Source organism: Salmo salar, chromosome ssa06, assembly GCF_905237065.1.
Source record: "Salmo salar chromosome ssa06, Ssal_v3.1, whole genome shotgun sequence".
Classification (NCBI taxonomy): Eukaryota; Metazoa; Chordata; class Actinopteri; order Salmoniformes; family Salmonidae; genus Salmo; species Salmo salar.
The window spans coordinates 81,251,580-81,268,248 of NC_059447.1; positions in this window are offsets into that span (position 1 = coordinate 81,251,580).

Genomic DNA, 16,669 nt, shown 5'->3' on the forward strand with positions numbered 1-16,669 from the left:
CCTGCTCTACGCACGGCAGCCATCAGTCCTCTGCACAGCCCAGTTCGCCCTGTGCCAGCACTCCGCCCGTGTAGGGCTACTGTTACAATCCAGCCAGGATGGGTTGTCCAGGCTGTGCGCTCCAGACCTCCAGTGCTTATTCATGACCCAGTGTATCCAGTTCCTGCTCCTCGCACTGGCCTTGAGGTACATGTTACCAGTCTGGCACCTCCAAAGCCAGCCCCACGCACCAGGCCTGTAGTGCGCCTGTCCAATCCAGAGCTTCCGGCGACAGTTCCCCGTCCGGCGCAGCCAGAGTCGCCCCGCCAGTCCGGCGCAGCCAGAGTCGCCCCGCCAGTCCGGCGCAGCCAGAGTCGCCCCGCCAGTCCGGCGCAGCCAGAGTCGCCCCGCCAGTCCGGCGCAGCCAGAGTCGCCCCGCCAGTCCGGCGCAGCCAGAGTCGCCCCGCCAGGACAGGTTAAGTTGGGCACTAAAACCAGAGCCTGAGCCACCTCCATAGTAGGAGGATTGGGGAGGGGGGGTGTAGCACAAGAACCGTCAGTGATGGTGGCCACCCTCCCTTCCCTCCCTTTAGTTTGGGATTAATTTTGTTTTGGGGTGTTTTTCGTTTGAGGTGCATCTGGGGTCTGCACCTTTGGGGGGGTGGGGGGGCGGGGGGGGTACTGTCACGTCCTGACCAGTAAAAGGGGTTGTTTGTTATTGTAGTTTGGTCAGGGCGTGGCAGGGGGTGTTTGTTTAGTGCGTTTCGTTTTTTGGGGGGTAATGTTCTATGTTAGTCTATTTCTATGTCTGTGTCTAGTTATTCTATTTCTATGCTAAGTTTATTGGGTTGACCTTCAATTGGAGGCAGCTGTTCATCGTTGCCTCTAATTGAAGGTCCTATTTAATAGGGGTGTTTTTCATTGGGATTTGTGGGTAGTTGTTCCGTGTTTAGCTGTGTGCCTTACAGGACTGTTTTTCGTCGTTGTTTTTGATTAAGTATTTGTTTTGGTTTTCTTCGAATTAAAGAAGATGAGTATTCACATTCCCGCTGCGTTTTGGTCTAATCCTTATGACGAACGTGACAGTTACCGAACCACCTAGCGAGCCTACAAATATATATAGTTATATCTGTTACGTAACCATCTAGCGAGCCTACAAATATATATAGTTACAGTATATCTAATACCGAACCACCTAGCCAGCCTACAAATATATATACAATTATATATGTTATGGAACCACCAAGCAAGCTTCCAAATATATATATATATATATATATATCTCAGTTATTTATTTTATGGGAACCACGTAGCGAGCATTCAAATATATATATGTTATGGGAACCACGTAGCGAACATTCAAATATATATACAGTTATATAATACCAGTCAAAAGTTTGGACACACCTACTCATTCCAGTGTTTTTCTTTATTTGTACTATTTTCTACATTGTAGAATAACAATGAAGACATCAAAACTATGAAATAACACATAGGGAATCATGTAGTAACCAAAAAGTGTTAAATCTAAATATATTTTCTTCAAAGTAGCTACCAAGTACATATTAAGGCAAGAACAGCTCAAATAAGCAAAGAGAAATGACAGTCCATCATTACTTTAAGACATGAAGGTCAGTCAATCCAGAAAATGTAAACAATTTTGAAAGTCTCTTCAAGCGCAGTCGCAAAAACCATCAAGCGCTATGATGAAACTGGCTCTCATGAGGACCACCACAGGAAAGGAAGACCCAGAGTTACCTCTGCTGCAGAGGTGAAGTTTGTTAGTTACCAGCCTCAGAAATTGCAGCCCAAATAAATGCTTCAAAGAGTTCAAGTCACAGACACATATCAACATCAACTGTTCAGAGGAGACTGTGTGAATCAGGCCTTCATGATCAAATTGCTGCAAATAAATAACTACTAAAGGACACCAGTAAGTGAAGAGACTTGCTTGGGCCATGAATCACGAGCAATGGACATTAGACCGATGGAAATCTGTCCTTTGGTCTGATGAGTCCAAATTTCAGATTTTTGGTTCCAACCGCCGTTTCTTTGTGAGACACAGCGTAGGTGAACGGATGATCTCTACATGTGTGGGTCCCACTGTGAAGCATGGAGGAGGAGGTGTGATGGTGTGGCAGTGCTTTGCTGGTGACACTGTCTGTGATTTATTTAAAATTCGAGGCACACTTAACCAGCATGTCTACCACAGCATTCTGCAGCGATACGGCATCCCATCTGCTTTGTGCTTAGTGGGACTATCATTTGTTTTTCAACAGGACAATGACCTAACACACCTCCAGGCAGTGTATGGGCTATTTGACCAAGAAGGAGAGTTATGGAGTGCTGCATCAGATGACCTGGCCTCCATAATCCCCCGACCTCAACCCAATTGAGATGGTTTGGGATGAGTTGGACAACAGAGTGAAGGAAAAGCAGCCAACAAGTGCTCAGCATATGTGGGAACTCTTTCAAGACTGTTGTAAAACATTCCAGGTGAAGCAGGTTGAGAGAATGGCAAGAGTGTGCAAAGCTGCCAAGAGTGGTTACTTTGAAGAATCTCAAATCTCAAATATACATGATTCCATATGTGTTATTTCATAGTTTGGATGTATTCACTATTATTCTACAATGTAGAAAACAGTTAAAATAAAGAAAAAACATTTCATCAGTAGGTGTGTCAACTTTTGACTGGTACTGTATATATATTTCTTTTTTTTTACACATATTTAACCCCATTTTTGGGTAGGCACAAAACTACCTTCATACTTCCGTTGTTTTTTTTAAACCAGTACCGGTTATCTTTTGGGCTCCCGAGTGGCGCAGCCATCTAAGACACTATCTCAGTGCTAGAGGCATCACTACAGACCCTGGTTCAATTTTGGGCTGCATCATAACCGGCCACTATTTGGAGTCCCATAGGGCGGTGCACAATTGGCCCAGTGTCGTCCGGGTTAGGGTTTGGCCGGGGTAGGCTGTCATTGTAAATAAGAATTTGTTCTTAACTGACTTGCCTAGTTAAATAAAATAAAATAAAAATAAAAAATAAAGGTTCAATAAAATAAAAACCTTCATACAAGTCCCGTGACACTTGTGGGGGTCGAAGAGCAAAACAGAAAACACCATCGTGGGAGTCTGCCCTTTCCATAATTTGTAGGCCAAACCGTTTGGACGCTACATACGTTTACCTGAGAAGACCGATTTTCGGAATGTCTCGTGGTCTGACAAACACCGCTCTAGCTCTGCCACCTTTCACTGCAGATGCGGATGTGGTGGATTGAGACGCATCCAATGCAGAAACTGATATCTCTACCTTAAACTGAAGGACTTTGATGGGGATTTTTTTTGTCAGTCAAATATAGGACTTTTAATAACATATAAATTACATGTTAGTAACATATCAATAACATATCAATATTGACCAGAAAATAGAAATCATTACCAGGGTTGGGGTAAATTACATTTAAATTCAGAAAGTAAACCACATTTGAATTCCAATTCCAAATGTTTCTCATTGAACAGCATTGCAGAGAATTGAAATAGGAATTTCAGTGTTCTTACTGAATTCTCTTACAAAAAAATATTGCAGTCAGAGTCCAGTATATCTGCAGTACACTAGTCGGAGTGCAGTATATCTGCAGTACACTAGTCGGAGTGCAGTATATCTGCAGTACACTAGTCGGATTGCAGTATATCTGCAGTACACTAGTCGGAGTGCAGTATATCTGCAGTACACTAGTCGGAGTGCAGTATATCTGCAGTACACTAGTCAGGGTGCAGTATATCTGCAGTATGCTGCAAAAACTGCGTCCAAAATAACAAAATAACTGTATTGCAGGAGTTTTGCAGTGTATCTGCAGTTAGAGTCAAGTATAACAGCATGTCAAATGCAGCACACAGAAGTTATTCGGCAATTACTGCATCCAAAATACCACAGTCGACTGCAGTTAGTGCACTTTAACTGCAGTTTAAAAACTGCTATATATTTTTTGTAAGGGTTGACTGGATTTTAAATGGAATTGACCCCAACACTGATCAGGGCCAAAACCCCTCTCTGGGCTGGCAAAATCAATCCAACACATTAACAGAGCCAAACCCAAAATCCGTCTGCTTAAGTGAGGGTAAACTAGTATGTTCAAATTGCTGCCTTAGTCTGTGAAGTGAATATAAACAATGCTAATGCATTATAATTCCCTTTCTGTATTGCCAGATCCCAACAGAGCCGAGCCACTTAATTACCAGGTTCACTCATTACTGAGCCTTGTCTTATTTTCTGCCTAGGGAAGCTTTCGCATCGGTCTGCTGCATTGATTCTAGTCGGTCTTGAATAATTACAATTATTGGGGGGCGTGCGGGTGAGTGAGTGCGGCATCAACAACAGTGGCTCCCCTACTGACGTCTTTTGATCCTGGCATCATTGCATTTCGAGACTTTATGATTGTGTGAATAAAATGTAGGAAATGTTTTCAGTGACTGCCTCGGTGAGAGCAGCCCTCTGACTGTGAGATCCGTCTCTGGCTCTCTGTTCTCATGATTTTTTGTTTCGAAACACACCATCGACTCCAACAGGGCCTCTTACAGATAATTGGCCATCGTTTCCCATCCCTCTGGTGATCATTGCACTGAGAGATCACACAAATGGCAAGTGTTGACGCTGTTACCAAGGCAATTTGAGTTCAGTCATCTCAGTGTGAGGTGCAATACACCGTATTATAACTGACCAAAGATGGGTTGCTCCCTCTGATTGGCACAGTTGGAGAAATAGCTTTCTCTCTTTCGCTCTGCAAAAAGTCCTTGATTCTCTCTGGAGGAGAGTAAGAGGAGGAGGGAGGGAGGGGAGGAGTGAGATGAGATGAGAGAAAAAACAGGAATATGTTTTGATTGAGGAGGAAGCGGGTGTTACACCAAAATGCACAAAGTCACTGCTGTGCAGAGCGTCGTGTGCACTGGTAAATGGAGGAACTCGCTCAATTTCATGGTCCTAAATGACAAGTGTAACATCTCATCTTTTAAACACTGTTTCTCTTCAGAGTGAAGGCTATATGCATGTCCCATACAATACAGGAGATATCCCTGGTGGATTTATTATGGCATTAGAAATAACCATAAATATGAATAGCAACAACAGAATGGAATGACAAACAGAAATATTAACCCCAAGGTGACTCTTTCCTCTTTCTTCCTAGTCCTCTTCCTCATCATCCTCTTCCTCATCATAGTCTTCCTCATCGTTTCCTCATAATCCTGTTTATGTAAAGTGTTGACTGTTTTATGGTTTTGGGTTATCTTTATCTTGACCCTCGACAATGACGTTTGAATAATGATCATATTTGAATTATACAATGGCTATTACATAATGCGTACAATGCCGATGGCTCACTAGGTCTCAATACGTTTCAACATTGTATAGGGTTGACCCATCCACCTTCAATTCACAATTGAGCTATATGGGTATTGTTGAAGTGTTGACCTATGTTCGGTTGCACAGGCGACTGTGGTAAGAAGCTGACCCGGGTTCAAATAGTACTTGAAATCTTTCAAATACTTCTAGCATTTGCTTTAGCCTGTCTGGGGTGCAAGACGGGCAGGGTTTGCCGTGGCAATTTGGGTCTGGTAAGCATTCTCCATGATGAGAGGTGCAGTCTAGGCTGAAACTGCTGCTTAAAGTTACCAACAGCTGATAAAGTTACCAACAGCGGTAAAGTTACCAAGTGTGCCACACAGACATCAAAGGACTGCTTAACAAACTATTTAATTTGAAATCAGAGCATAAAATATACTCTGGCTTAATCACCATGTTTTAAAAATAGCATCACGCCTCAATGTCTATGTGGCCTATATTACATTTTATGTGTGTTTACAGTCTCCAAAATTATGAAGACGTATTAACGTAAGTCTTAAATCATCATGAGGCCAGCTTAACTGAATTCTGAGAGGTATTTGGGGCATTAAATGTGTTTATGGTGTAAAAACAGTGAGACCTAGCCAATTCCTTTGCGCCGCATGTCATAAGTCAGCATAAGGGCTGGTAACTGAGATGCCGCTGCCATCTAGCAGACAGGACGAGAACATTCAAGCCTTGTGACATTTAACACCGGGCTCCATTTGTCACAACCCCCACTATTTTATTGCAATACACATATCCAAAGCTATTCGATGACCCAGAAACTAGTTTACATGGTTACCAAATGCAAAAAGAATGGATGTCAAACAAAAATAGTCTATATTTTATCCCCAAAATGTCTTGAGTGGGATTTCATTGCGGCAGGGACGCAGGAAGTCAGACTTTATAAAGCCAAGGAGAAGTTAACGGGGAGGTGTTTGTTGAAGTGGGAAGTTTAGAGGAGAGTGTTTGTTGGATTGGTAATGGAGGTTGTGGAGGGCAGCTGCCTGGATACAGACAGAGGTCCCTGGGCGTGATTGGCTGCAGCCTGGATATAGATAAAAGTCCCGGGGCATGATTGGCACCCTTGGCCCCCTGCTCGGCTGATGGGCCGTTGTATCCCATCAGGCACTGCCTGACTCAGGCCCATCAGTCTTCACAGGTCATTTGTATCTGTTTCGCCTGTCTGCCTGCCAGCCAACGCTCTGGAATATGCCAACTCAGCTATCTTCATCTGGACTGCCAGGGGTGGTACTCAGGTCCCCTGGACAGGACACAGAGAGCGAGAAGTGGAACACTACTGGCCATCAGCCACAAAAGAGAAAAGTAATCGTCCTACAGTATAAAAGTCATTGTCCAACTAGGGAAAAGTCATCATCCATCTAGAGAAAAGCCATCATCCAACGAGATCATTACAGTACATTTCCCTAGCATGTTGTGAGAAGCAGCCTTTCGAAAACATTTTCCCAGGAACCTCACCAACTGTCTTCTCCGAGGTTATAGTTTTGTGTTTTTATATTACTTTTAATTCTATTCGTTTTTCAATTTTGATTTTAAATTCAGTTTAGTTTCAGTTTTCAGACCTGATTTGCTAGTTTTTATTTAGTTGTATCAAAAATGGAGTGTCTATATTCTGAAATACATATTTTATCATTTTTTACAATATCTCCGAAGTGCCCTTTTTGATTTTGGATCCGTTTGAGAATGGGTGTCACCAGGTAGCTAATTAAGCGATAATGCCCGAGAAGCCAGTGTTTGGAGGATATATTGGCACGGATGATGGCACGGCAAATACCCAGGCCAATCCAGTGCATTCGAAAGTATTCAGATCCCTTCACTTTTTCCATATTTTGTTACAGCCTTATTCTAAAATGTATTAAATCTTTTTTTTTTTACCTTCAACAATCTATACACAATACCCCATAATGACAAGGCAAAAACAGTTTTTTAGAATTTTTTGCAAATGTTTTAAAAATAAAATATAGAAAAATCACATTTACTTAAGTATTCAGACAAGTATTCAGACCCTTTACTCAGTACTTTGTTGAAGCACCTTTCGCAGCGATTACAGCCTCAAGTTTTCTTGGGTATGATGCTACAAGCTTGGCACACCTGTATTTGGGGAGTTTCTCCCAATATTCTCTGCAGATCCTCTCAAGCTCTGTCAGGTTGGATGGGGAGCATCGCTGCACAGCTATTTTCAGGTCTCTCCAGAGATATTAGATTGGGTTCAAGTCCGGGCTCTGGCAGAGCCACTCAAGGACATTCTGAGACTTGTCCTGATGCCACTCCTGCATTGTCTTGGCTGTGTGCTTAGGGTTGTTGTCCTGTTGGAAGGTGAACCTTCGTCCCAGTCTGAGGTCCTGAGCGCTCTGGAGCAGGTTTTCATCAAGGATCTCTCTGCACTTTGCTCCATCCATCTTTACCTCGATCCTGACTAGTCTCCCAGTCCCATGCCACCACTATACTTTATCGTAGGGATGGTATTGGCCAGGTGATGAGTGGTGCCTGGTTTCCTCCAGAAGTGATGCTTGGCATTCAGGCCAAAGAGTTCAATCTTGGTTTCATCAGACCAGAGAATTTTGTTTCTCGTGCTCTGAGAGTCCTTTATGTACTTTATGGCAAACTCCAAGCGGGCTGTCATGTGCCTTTTACTGAGGAGTGGCTTCCGTCTGGCCACTCTACCATAAAGGCCTGATTGGTGGAGGGCTGCAGAGATGGTTGTCCTTCTGGAAGGTTCTCCCATCTCCACAGAGGAACTCTGGAGCTCTGTTAGAGTGACCATCGGGTTCTTGGTCACCTCCCTGACCAAGGTCCTTCTACCCCGATTGCTCAGTTTGGCCGGGCGGCCAGCTCAAGGAAGAGTCTTGGTGGTTCCAAACTTATTCTATTTAAGAATGATGGAGGCCACTGTGTTCTTGGGGACCTTCAATGTTGCAGAAATGTTGTGGTGTCCTTCCCCAGATCTGTGCCTCGAAACAATTCCGACTCGAAGCTCTACGGACAATTACTTTAACCTCATGGCTTGGTTTTTGCTCCGACAGTCACTGTCAACTGTGGGGAATTATATAGAGAGGTGTGTGCCTTTCCAAATCATGTCCAATCAATCGAATTTACCACAGGTGGACTTCAATCAAGGATGATCAATGGGAAACAGGATGCAGCTGAGCTCAATTTCGAGTCTCATAGCAAAGGGTCTGAATACATATGTAAAAAATATATTTTAATATTTTTTTATATACATTTGCAGATATTTCTAAAAACCTGTTTTCACTTTGGAAATATGGGGTATTGTGTGTAGATTGATGAGGATTTTTATTTATTTCATCTATTTAAGAGTAAGGCTGTGAAGTAACAAAATGTGGAAAAAGTCAAGGGGTCTTAATACTTCTGAATGCACTGTATATCAAGAGAAATGATGCCAGCTGATTTATGATTTCTACCATCTGAGAAATGCTGCCTGCCTGTCTGTCTCATCGCGACTCCCGACACATTTATTAATATGAGACAGCTGGAGATTGAATTTGAATATTGAAACAATGTTGCAAATGTCAGAAAGAGAGAGAGCAAGGTTTATACAAATCTCAGCTGTTGAAATCAACATTTTTGTCTAAAAGAAATGTGCGATAATGTCTAGATGCTTTTTATAGTTGAGATCAAGTTTATAAATTGCTTGGCTGGGCTGATGAGACAGTGGATTTCACAGTCAGATGGAACAGAGTAAATAGGCATTTTAACGTCATAGATTTAGCCGGCGGCAACTTGCGGAATAGACACCGGCTGGAATGTGGTTTTAACCAATCAGGATTCAGGATTAGACTCACCCATTGTATATGGTTACTCACTGGACCGCTCGTTTGCAGAACTTGTGAAGAACTATTTCTTTTTCATTTTTGTGTGGACAACTGTAAAGTTTAGTCATGGTGTGGTGCTCAGTACCTGAATGTGCAAACTACAAGCAAGCACAGGCTGCTGGGGTAACATTTCATTGGTTACCTTACTAAGAAATCAAGCAAAGGTAACGGAGCTTACTTAGTTAGCTAGCTAACTCGCGAACTGCATTTGTCTATCTAAACCAAAATCTAGCTAGTTAGCTTTCATAATATGCTAGCTAGACATTCTAAAGAAAATAATTGTGATTATCCAGCTGCTATCTGGCAATGTGTTATAGCTAAAGTTAATTTGCAAAGTTAAGTTAGTTAAGTTCTACACTGCGTTAATTAATTAACCAGGCTGTCACCAAAATAATTATAATATAATAGTGGCCTTAGATACTGTTGAAAAAAATATATTAATGCCAATACTGTTTTTTATGCTTGTTTTTGCTTTAATACTTTGGGATACTGGTGCGCTTGTGGTCAGAAAGGCCCTTTTTTCCTGTAGGCAACAGTAGGCCTACACAATTTTCTTCATAACACTTTTCATATTTTGTGGAGCCTACTGTACATTACACAATTTTCTTCAAAATGCATTTTATACAAAGCTCCACTTTTGTGTACATTACACCATTTCTTTCATAATGCACTTTATACAAGGCTATGTCGAATTTTATGAGGGTTTCAAGATTGGAGTAAAATTACAGATTTGTTTTGGGGTGGGGGGGTTGTTAGTATCAATGAAGGTATTTGATTGGGCAATGGGAATACATTTTTATGATGGGAAATTAGAATACACACCATAATACACACACATGCACACAAACATTTACACACACACACACACTCACTTTGTTTGTACTCATGTTGTAGCCAACTCTTGAGTTTTGTATGAATTCTTTTTAATAAAATATTTGTATCTAGTTGTCATGTATTCATTATCTTTAACTGGTTAAATGTTTGTAGTTTGCATGTTGATAGATTTAGCTTTTTGTATATTTGGCGATTTTATACATAATCTGTATTTCCACTGAAGATAGCAAATAATTAGCACACTACTGTAAATGGACACTAGCTGTTATAAAGGAATTTCCTCTCCTTAAATAAATGGTGAGAAATGATCAGTCTGAAGCCGTTCGGCTATGAGTTTCACAGCCCTATAATAATAATACAAGTTATATCCCCTTAAAAATGGTTTAGTTACAACTTCTGGGGTATAACATGTTGGGCAAAGTGGTATAGGAGAGTATGACATATAACCCCTTAAGTTCATTCTTTGCCAATGAGAACCAAGAAGGGCCTGGCTTCGTCCTTCATGATGGGAAAGGACTTGATTCTAGGCTGTAGAAAATCCTCCATCCATCTCATTCGATCAGAACAGGATGGAGCAACAGTGATTCATTCATATTACTGGTTTTCATCCTAAAAAAGGCTAGTTGTGTTTTGCTGCATAAGACGCATTATTTGTCTACCCATATGATGTGGATCATTGTCAGGTTATTAGATATATAACTTCAGTAACAAAAGAACACCATGGTTGTAAGAACACTTTAAACAGGTCGTTTGTAAATGTGTAGAATGAGTTTGTTTTGGGTCCACACTGGTAAGTTAACGTATGTAAATTGGACAGTCACAGGGGATATTCTGATGAATAACTGGTCAGGGAATAGCACTTTCCATTCAGCTTCAGGCAACTTTGATGTAAGGTTTGATCACACCTGTAGTGTCTACTTCTATCCGTCACACCCATTCTTACTAAACCATTGTCCACTAGATGTATCAATGTAATTACACCCAACACAATGTTGTAAAACAGAACGCTTCCCACCACTAGATCACATAACTAGACGTGAGCTGGACGTGATCCCACTGCTGCAACAGGGACTCTAACCAAGGCTCATACGTGGCAAAGTGAGCTCTAACAGCCGTTGCCATGAAAGCCTAGTAGGCCTCTGGGCAGAGGCAGTAGGCCTACAATGCTGGCATATGCCTTGATACAATAACCTAAGTATATAACATGATTGACACAATCTTAATAATCATCATGGAAAGGCCTTGGAAGTATCATTAGTGTAAGCCAACTTAATTCATTATTTAACATTAACCTGTTAAACTGCATTGATATGGCTTAATGTAAATCTTAATTGATTATAGTCCAGACTCATTATAGTTGCAACAGGAGAATTTAAACCACATTTATTGATAAATTAATTCCCCATCATGAAAATGTTTCCCCATTCCTCTATCAAATACCTTCATCGATACCACAAAAAAGACAAATACAGCTTTTTACTCTGGCAACCCTCATAAAATCTGGCATCCCTCATAAAATAAAAAAACAACCTGGTTGATTACCAATATTGGGTTGTTAACGCGTGGTTGAGCTCTCCTGGCGTGAAAATAAAACGAAATACCGCTATGGTGCTATGGTGCGTAATTATGTCTGAAACAGCTCTCATCACACAGAATAATGTTGGGAGACTGGAAAGAACACTCCAAATAGTGTCTAGTGGTAAAGTTTCCCTGTAATGACATACATATAATGTCAATTGCTATGTATAAAATGGGTCATACCTTCAAAAGTACGAGAGAGCCCACTCTGGAACCTTGATGTGTTTGAAGAGTGTATTGTTCCAAACAATTGCATCATATTGCACAATTGCATCATATTGCATAATTGTGTATATTACATAATTGAATTTTATTATATGAATGAAAGACGTGACAAAAAAACATATTTGATTAAGAAATACACTTGCAGTGTTACAATATTTTTCAAAGCTCCCGACTTTGTCTATTTTAGTGTTTTCAATCTCTAAAAAGAAGATCTCATAGTTAAAGTGTGCAGATTGTTCCATTTCCTTTCTGGTCAAAGGATTCCCAGCGATGATGGGTTGTCACAGGCAGATATCGGGATGAATATAGATGACTCAGCAGCAATTAGGGATAGTGTCCAAAAGAACCACATAAATAGTCATGACGCTGTCACAGATTGCATATCCAGGGTGTCCCAAATGGCACCTTGTTCAATATAAAGTGCACGACTTTTAACAAGGACTCATAGGGCTCTGGTGAAAATTAGTGTACTGTGTAGGGAATAGGGTGCCATTTGAGATGCAACCCCAATATTCTGTTCACACCCAAGTAAGTATTTGCATCATCATCGCCATGCATATCTCGCCTCTTCCCATCCCACAGTCACTGAACATTGTCATTGAACCCCGTTTGTAGTACAGTACTGTAGCTACCTTTGATCAGGAGAATGCATTGACCCCCATTCACCACAGTCATCTTGCAAGTGATTGGGGGAGATTTGATAATGTCATAGGATGATACCACCTAAATAGCTTTTGAATTAAACTACAGTATATATCTATAGCTAAATCAAATAACAGGTGTACTCATTGCTGAGATTCCAAACATACTGTGATGCTCAAGTATGGTCCCATCAGAATATCATGAAAATAAAACGGAATTATCTGTTTAAGCTTATGTTACAAAGTCATTTAATGACAGTATGGAAACATAAACCCATTCAACCATCTTTAAGATAGCATTATACTGTCTGACAGTGTCTAGTGTTAAACAGTCCTTTTCATATTCATGAAACAACAATGTGTGTGTGTGTGGTTGCGTGTGTTGTAGTGCTCCTCTGTTATCTAAGAGGAGCACTACCCGCCCTCAAAGCGGTCACATATCTGCTCCTGTTTTAATTGAAAACAGGATCATGAAGTCAGACATACACTATATATACAAAAGTATGTGGACATCCCTTGAAATTACTGGATTCAGCTATTTCAGCCACACCCGTTGCTGACAGGTGTATAAAATCAAGCATACAGCCATGCAATCTCCATATACAAACATTGGCCTTACTGAAGAGCTCAGAGACTTTCAACATGGCACTGTCATAGGATGCCACCTTTCTAACAAGCTAGTTCTTCAAATTTCTGCCCTGCTAGAGCTGCCCCGGTCAACTGTAAGTGCTGTTATTGTGAAGTGCAAAAGTCTTAAAGCAACAATGGCTCAGCCGCGAAGTGGTAGGCCACATAAGCTCACAGAACGGGACCGCCGAGTGCTGAAGCACGTAGTGCACAAAAATCGTCTCTCCTCGGTTGCAACACTCAGTACCAAACTGCTTCTGGAAGCTACGTCAGCACAAGAACTGTTCGTCGGGAGCATCATGAAATGGGTTTCCATGACTGAGCAGCCACACACAAGCCTAAAATCATCATGCACAATGCCAAGCGTTGGCTGGAGTGGTGTTAAGCTCACCGCCATTGGACTATCCAGCAGTGGAAACTCGTTCTCTGGAGTAATGAATCACGCTTCACCATCTGGCAGTCCGACGGACGAATCTGGGTTCGGCGGATGCCAGGAGTACGCTACCTGCCCCAATGCATAGTGCCAATTGTAAAGATTGGTGGATGAATAATAATTGTCTGGGGCTGTTTTTCATAGATTGGGCTAGGCCCCTTAGTTCCAGTGAAGGGAAATCTTAATGCTACAGCATGCAATGACATTCTAGATGATTCTGTGCTTCCAACTTTGTGGCAACAGTTTGGGGAATGCCCTTTTCTGTTTTAGCATGACAATACCCCCTTGCAAAATAGGAGGTGTATACAGAAATGGTTTGTCAAGTACGGGGTGGTAGAACATGACTGGCCTGCACAGAGCCCTGACCTCAACACCCATCGAACACCTTTGGGATGAACACCAAGTGTGAGCCAGGCCTAATCGCACAACATCAGTGCACTGACCTCACTAATGTTCTTGTGGCTGAATGGAAGCAAGTCCCCACAGCAATGTTCCAACATCTAGTGGAAAGCCTTTCCAGAAGAGTGGAGGCTGTTATAGCAGCAAAGGGGGGACCAACTCCATATTAATGCCCATGATTTTGGAATGAGATGTTCAACGAGCAGGTGTCCACATACTTTTGGTCATGTAGTGTATGTTGGGGCAGTGTTCCTCAAATTACAAAATGACACAAGACACATCACAAGACGTTATAAACGAGCAAGATGTGTAGCCTGGTACTGTATTAGAACATGGTAAATAATGTCAATCTGTGTCAGAGTCTAAACAGTGTCCTCTCCCTTTGTCGTTGCACTGATGTAGATTGACACCTCGTGACAAGAGGAAGGAAATTCCAGCATCCAGCTAAGTAAAAGGCTTTGCTCGAGACCCAATTAGATCAAGGGACTCGATGTTATGAATGTGCTAGAAGACATGTGGTAGAGTTTTAGGCTTGTTAGCTTGTTTACTGTTTCTCTCCATGTCCCAATGGGTGCCTGTGTGTTTATCCACAGCACTGTACACTCTGTGGTTTTCCACCGCTGACACTTTTCTGTTTACTTTCCAAAGTGAAAACACAGTAAATGGGAACGAATGCAAATTTCAATATGCCTTTTTCAAACATTGTGCTCCCGTTCACAAGCGTGCATTATATGAATAACCAACGACACCGAGTGAATTGGTTCTAGCACCTAAAGAAAGCCCTGGAGTATGTGGCGTTCTGCTTTGGAGAAGTCTAACGGGAGTATAATGAGCTCTATACTGTGGCCTGCCTCGGAGCACATAGAAACAACGAAGGAGCAGCAGCAGCAGCAGCAGTGTCTTGTGACATAATGTTAAATGGTAGAGAGAGACCTGCACACCCTGAGAGCCCTCCAACGGAACACTGCCCCCTCCAGATGTGCTCCCTGGCTCCTTGCCTTGCGTGACAGCCTGGGAGAAAACTGTTTGTCGCTGCAGTTTGTCGCTAATTGACCTCGACTTGCACCCCGCCCCACATTCCCATTAACTCCCCTGAGACGGTTCCGCAGGTCATCCCACGCGACATAACCCACCACGACACACACACCAAAGCATGCACGCACACACACACACACACACACACACACACACACACACACACACACACACACACACACACACACACTACATACACACTACTCACCCCCCACTCCAGGGCCAAGCATTAATTAAATATGTGCACACTCACAGTGGCTGAATGGCAAATCCATACTGACAGTTCACAGTGGTAAAACAGCCAAATCCATGCTGACAGTGGTAAAACAGCCAAATCCATACTGACTGTTCACAGTGGTAAAACAGCCAAATCCATACTGACTGTTCACAGTGGTAAAACAGCCAAATCCATGCTGACAGTTCACAGCGGTAAAACAGCCAAATCCATGCGGACAGTTCACAGTGGTAAAACAGCCAAATCCATGCTGACAGTTCACAGTGGTAAAACAGCCAAATCCATGCTGACAGTTCACAGTGGTAAAACAGCCAAATCCATACTGACAGTTCACAGTGGTAAAACAGCCAAATCCATGCTGACAGTGATAAAACAGCCAAATCCATACTGACAGTTCACAGTGGTAAAACAGCCAAATCCATGCTGACAGTGGTAAAACAGCCAAATCCATACGGACTGTTCACAGTGGTAAAACAGCCAAATCCATGCTGACAGTTCACAGTGGTAAAACAGCCAAATCCATACTGACTGTTCACAGTGGTAAAACAGCCAAATCCATGCTGACAGTGGTAAAACAGCCAATTCCATACTGACTGTTCACAGTGGTAAAACAGCCAAATCCATACTGACAGTTCACAGTGGTAAAACAGCCACATCCATGCTGACAGTTCACAGTGGTAAAACAGCCAAATCCATACTGACAGTTCACAGTGGTAAAACAGCCAAATCCATACTGACTGTTCACAGTGGTAAAACAGCCAAATCCATGCTGACAGTGGTAAAACAGCCAAATCCATACTGACTGTTCACAGTGGTAAAACAGCCAAATCCATGCTGACTGTTCACAGTGGTAAAACAGCCAAATCCATGCTGACTGTTCACAGTGGTAAAACAGCCAAATCAATACTGACAGTTCACAGTGGTAAAACAGCCACATCCATACTGACAGTTCACAGTGGTAAAACAGCCACATCCATACTGACTGTTCACAGTGGTAAAACAGCCAAATCCATGCTGACAGTTCACAGTGGTAAAACAGCCAAATCAATACTGACAGTTCACAGTGGTAAAACAGCCAAATCCATGCTGACAGTTCACAGTGGTAAAACAGCCAAATCCATGCTGACAGTTCACAGTGGTAAAACAGCCACATCCATGCTGACAGTTCACAGTGGTAAAACAGCCAAATCCATACTGACTGTTCACAGGGGTAAAACAGCCAAATCCATGCTGACAGTTCACAGTGGTAAAACAGCCAAATCCATGCTGACAGTTCACAGTGGTAAAACAGCCAAATCCATACTGACTGTTCACAGTGGTAAAACAGCCAAATCCATGCTGACAGTGGTAAAACAGCCAATTCCATACTGACTGTTCACAGTGGTAAAACAGCCAAATCCATACTGACAGTTCACAGTGGTAAAACAGCCACATCCTTGCTGACAG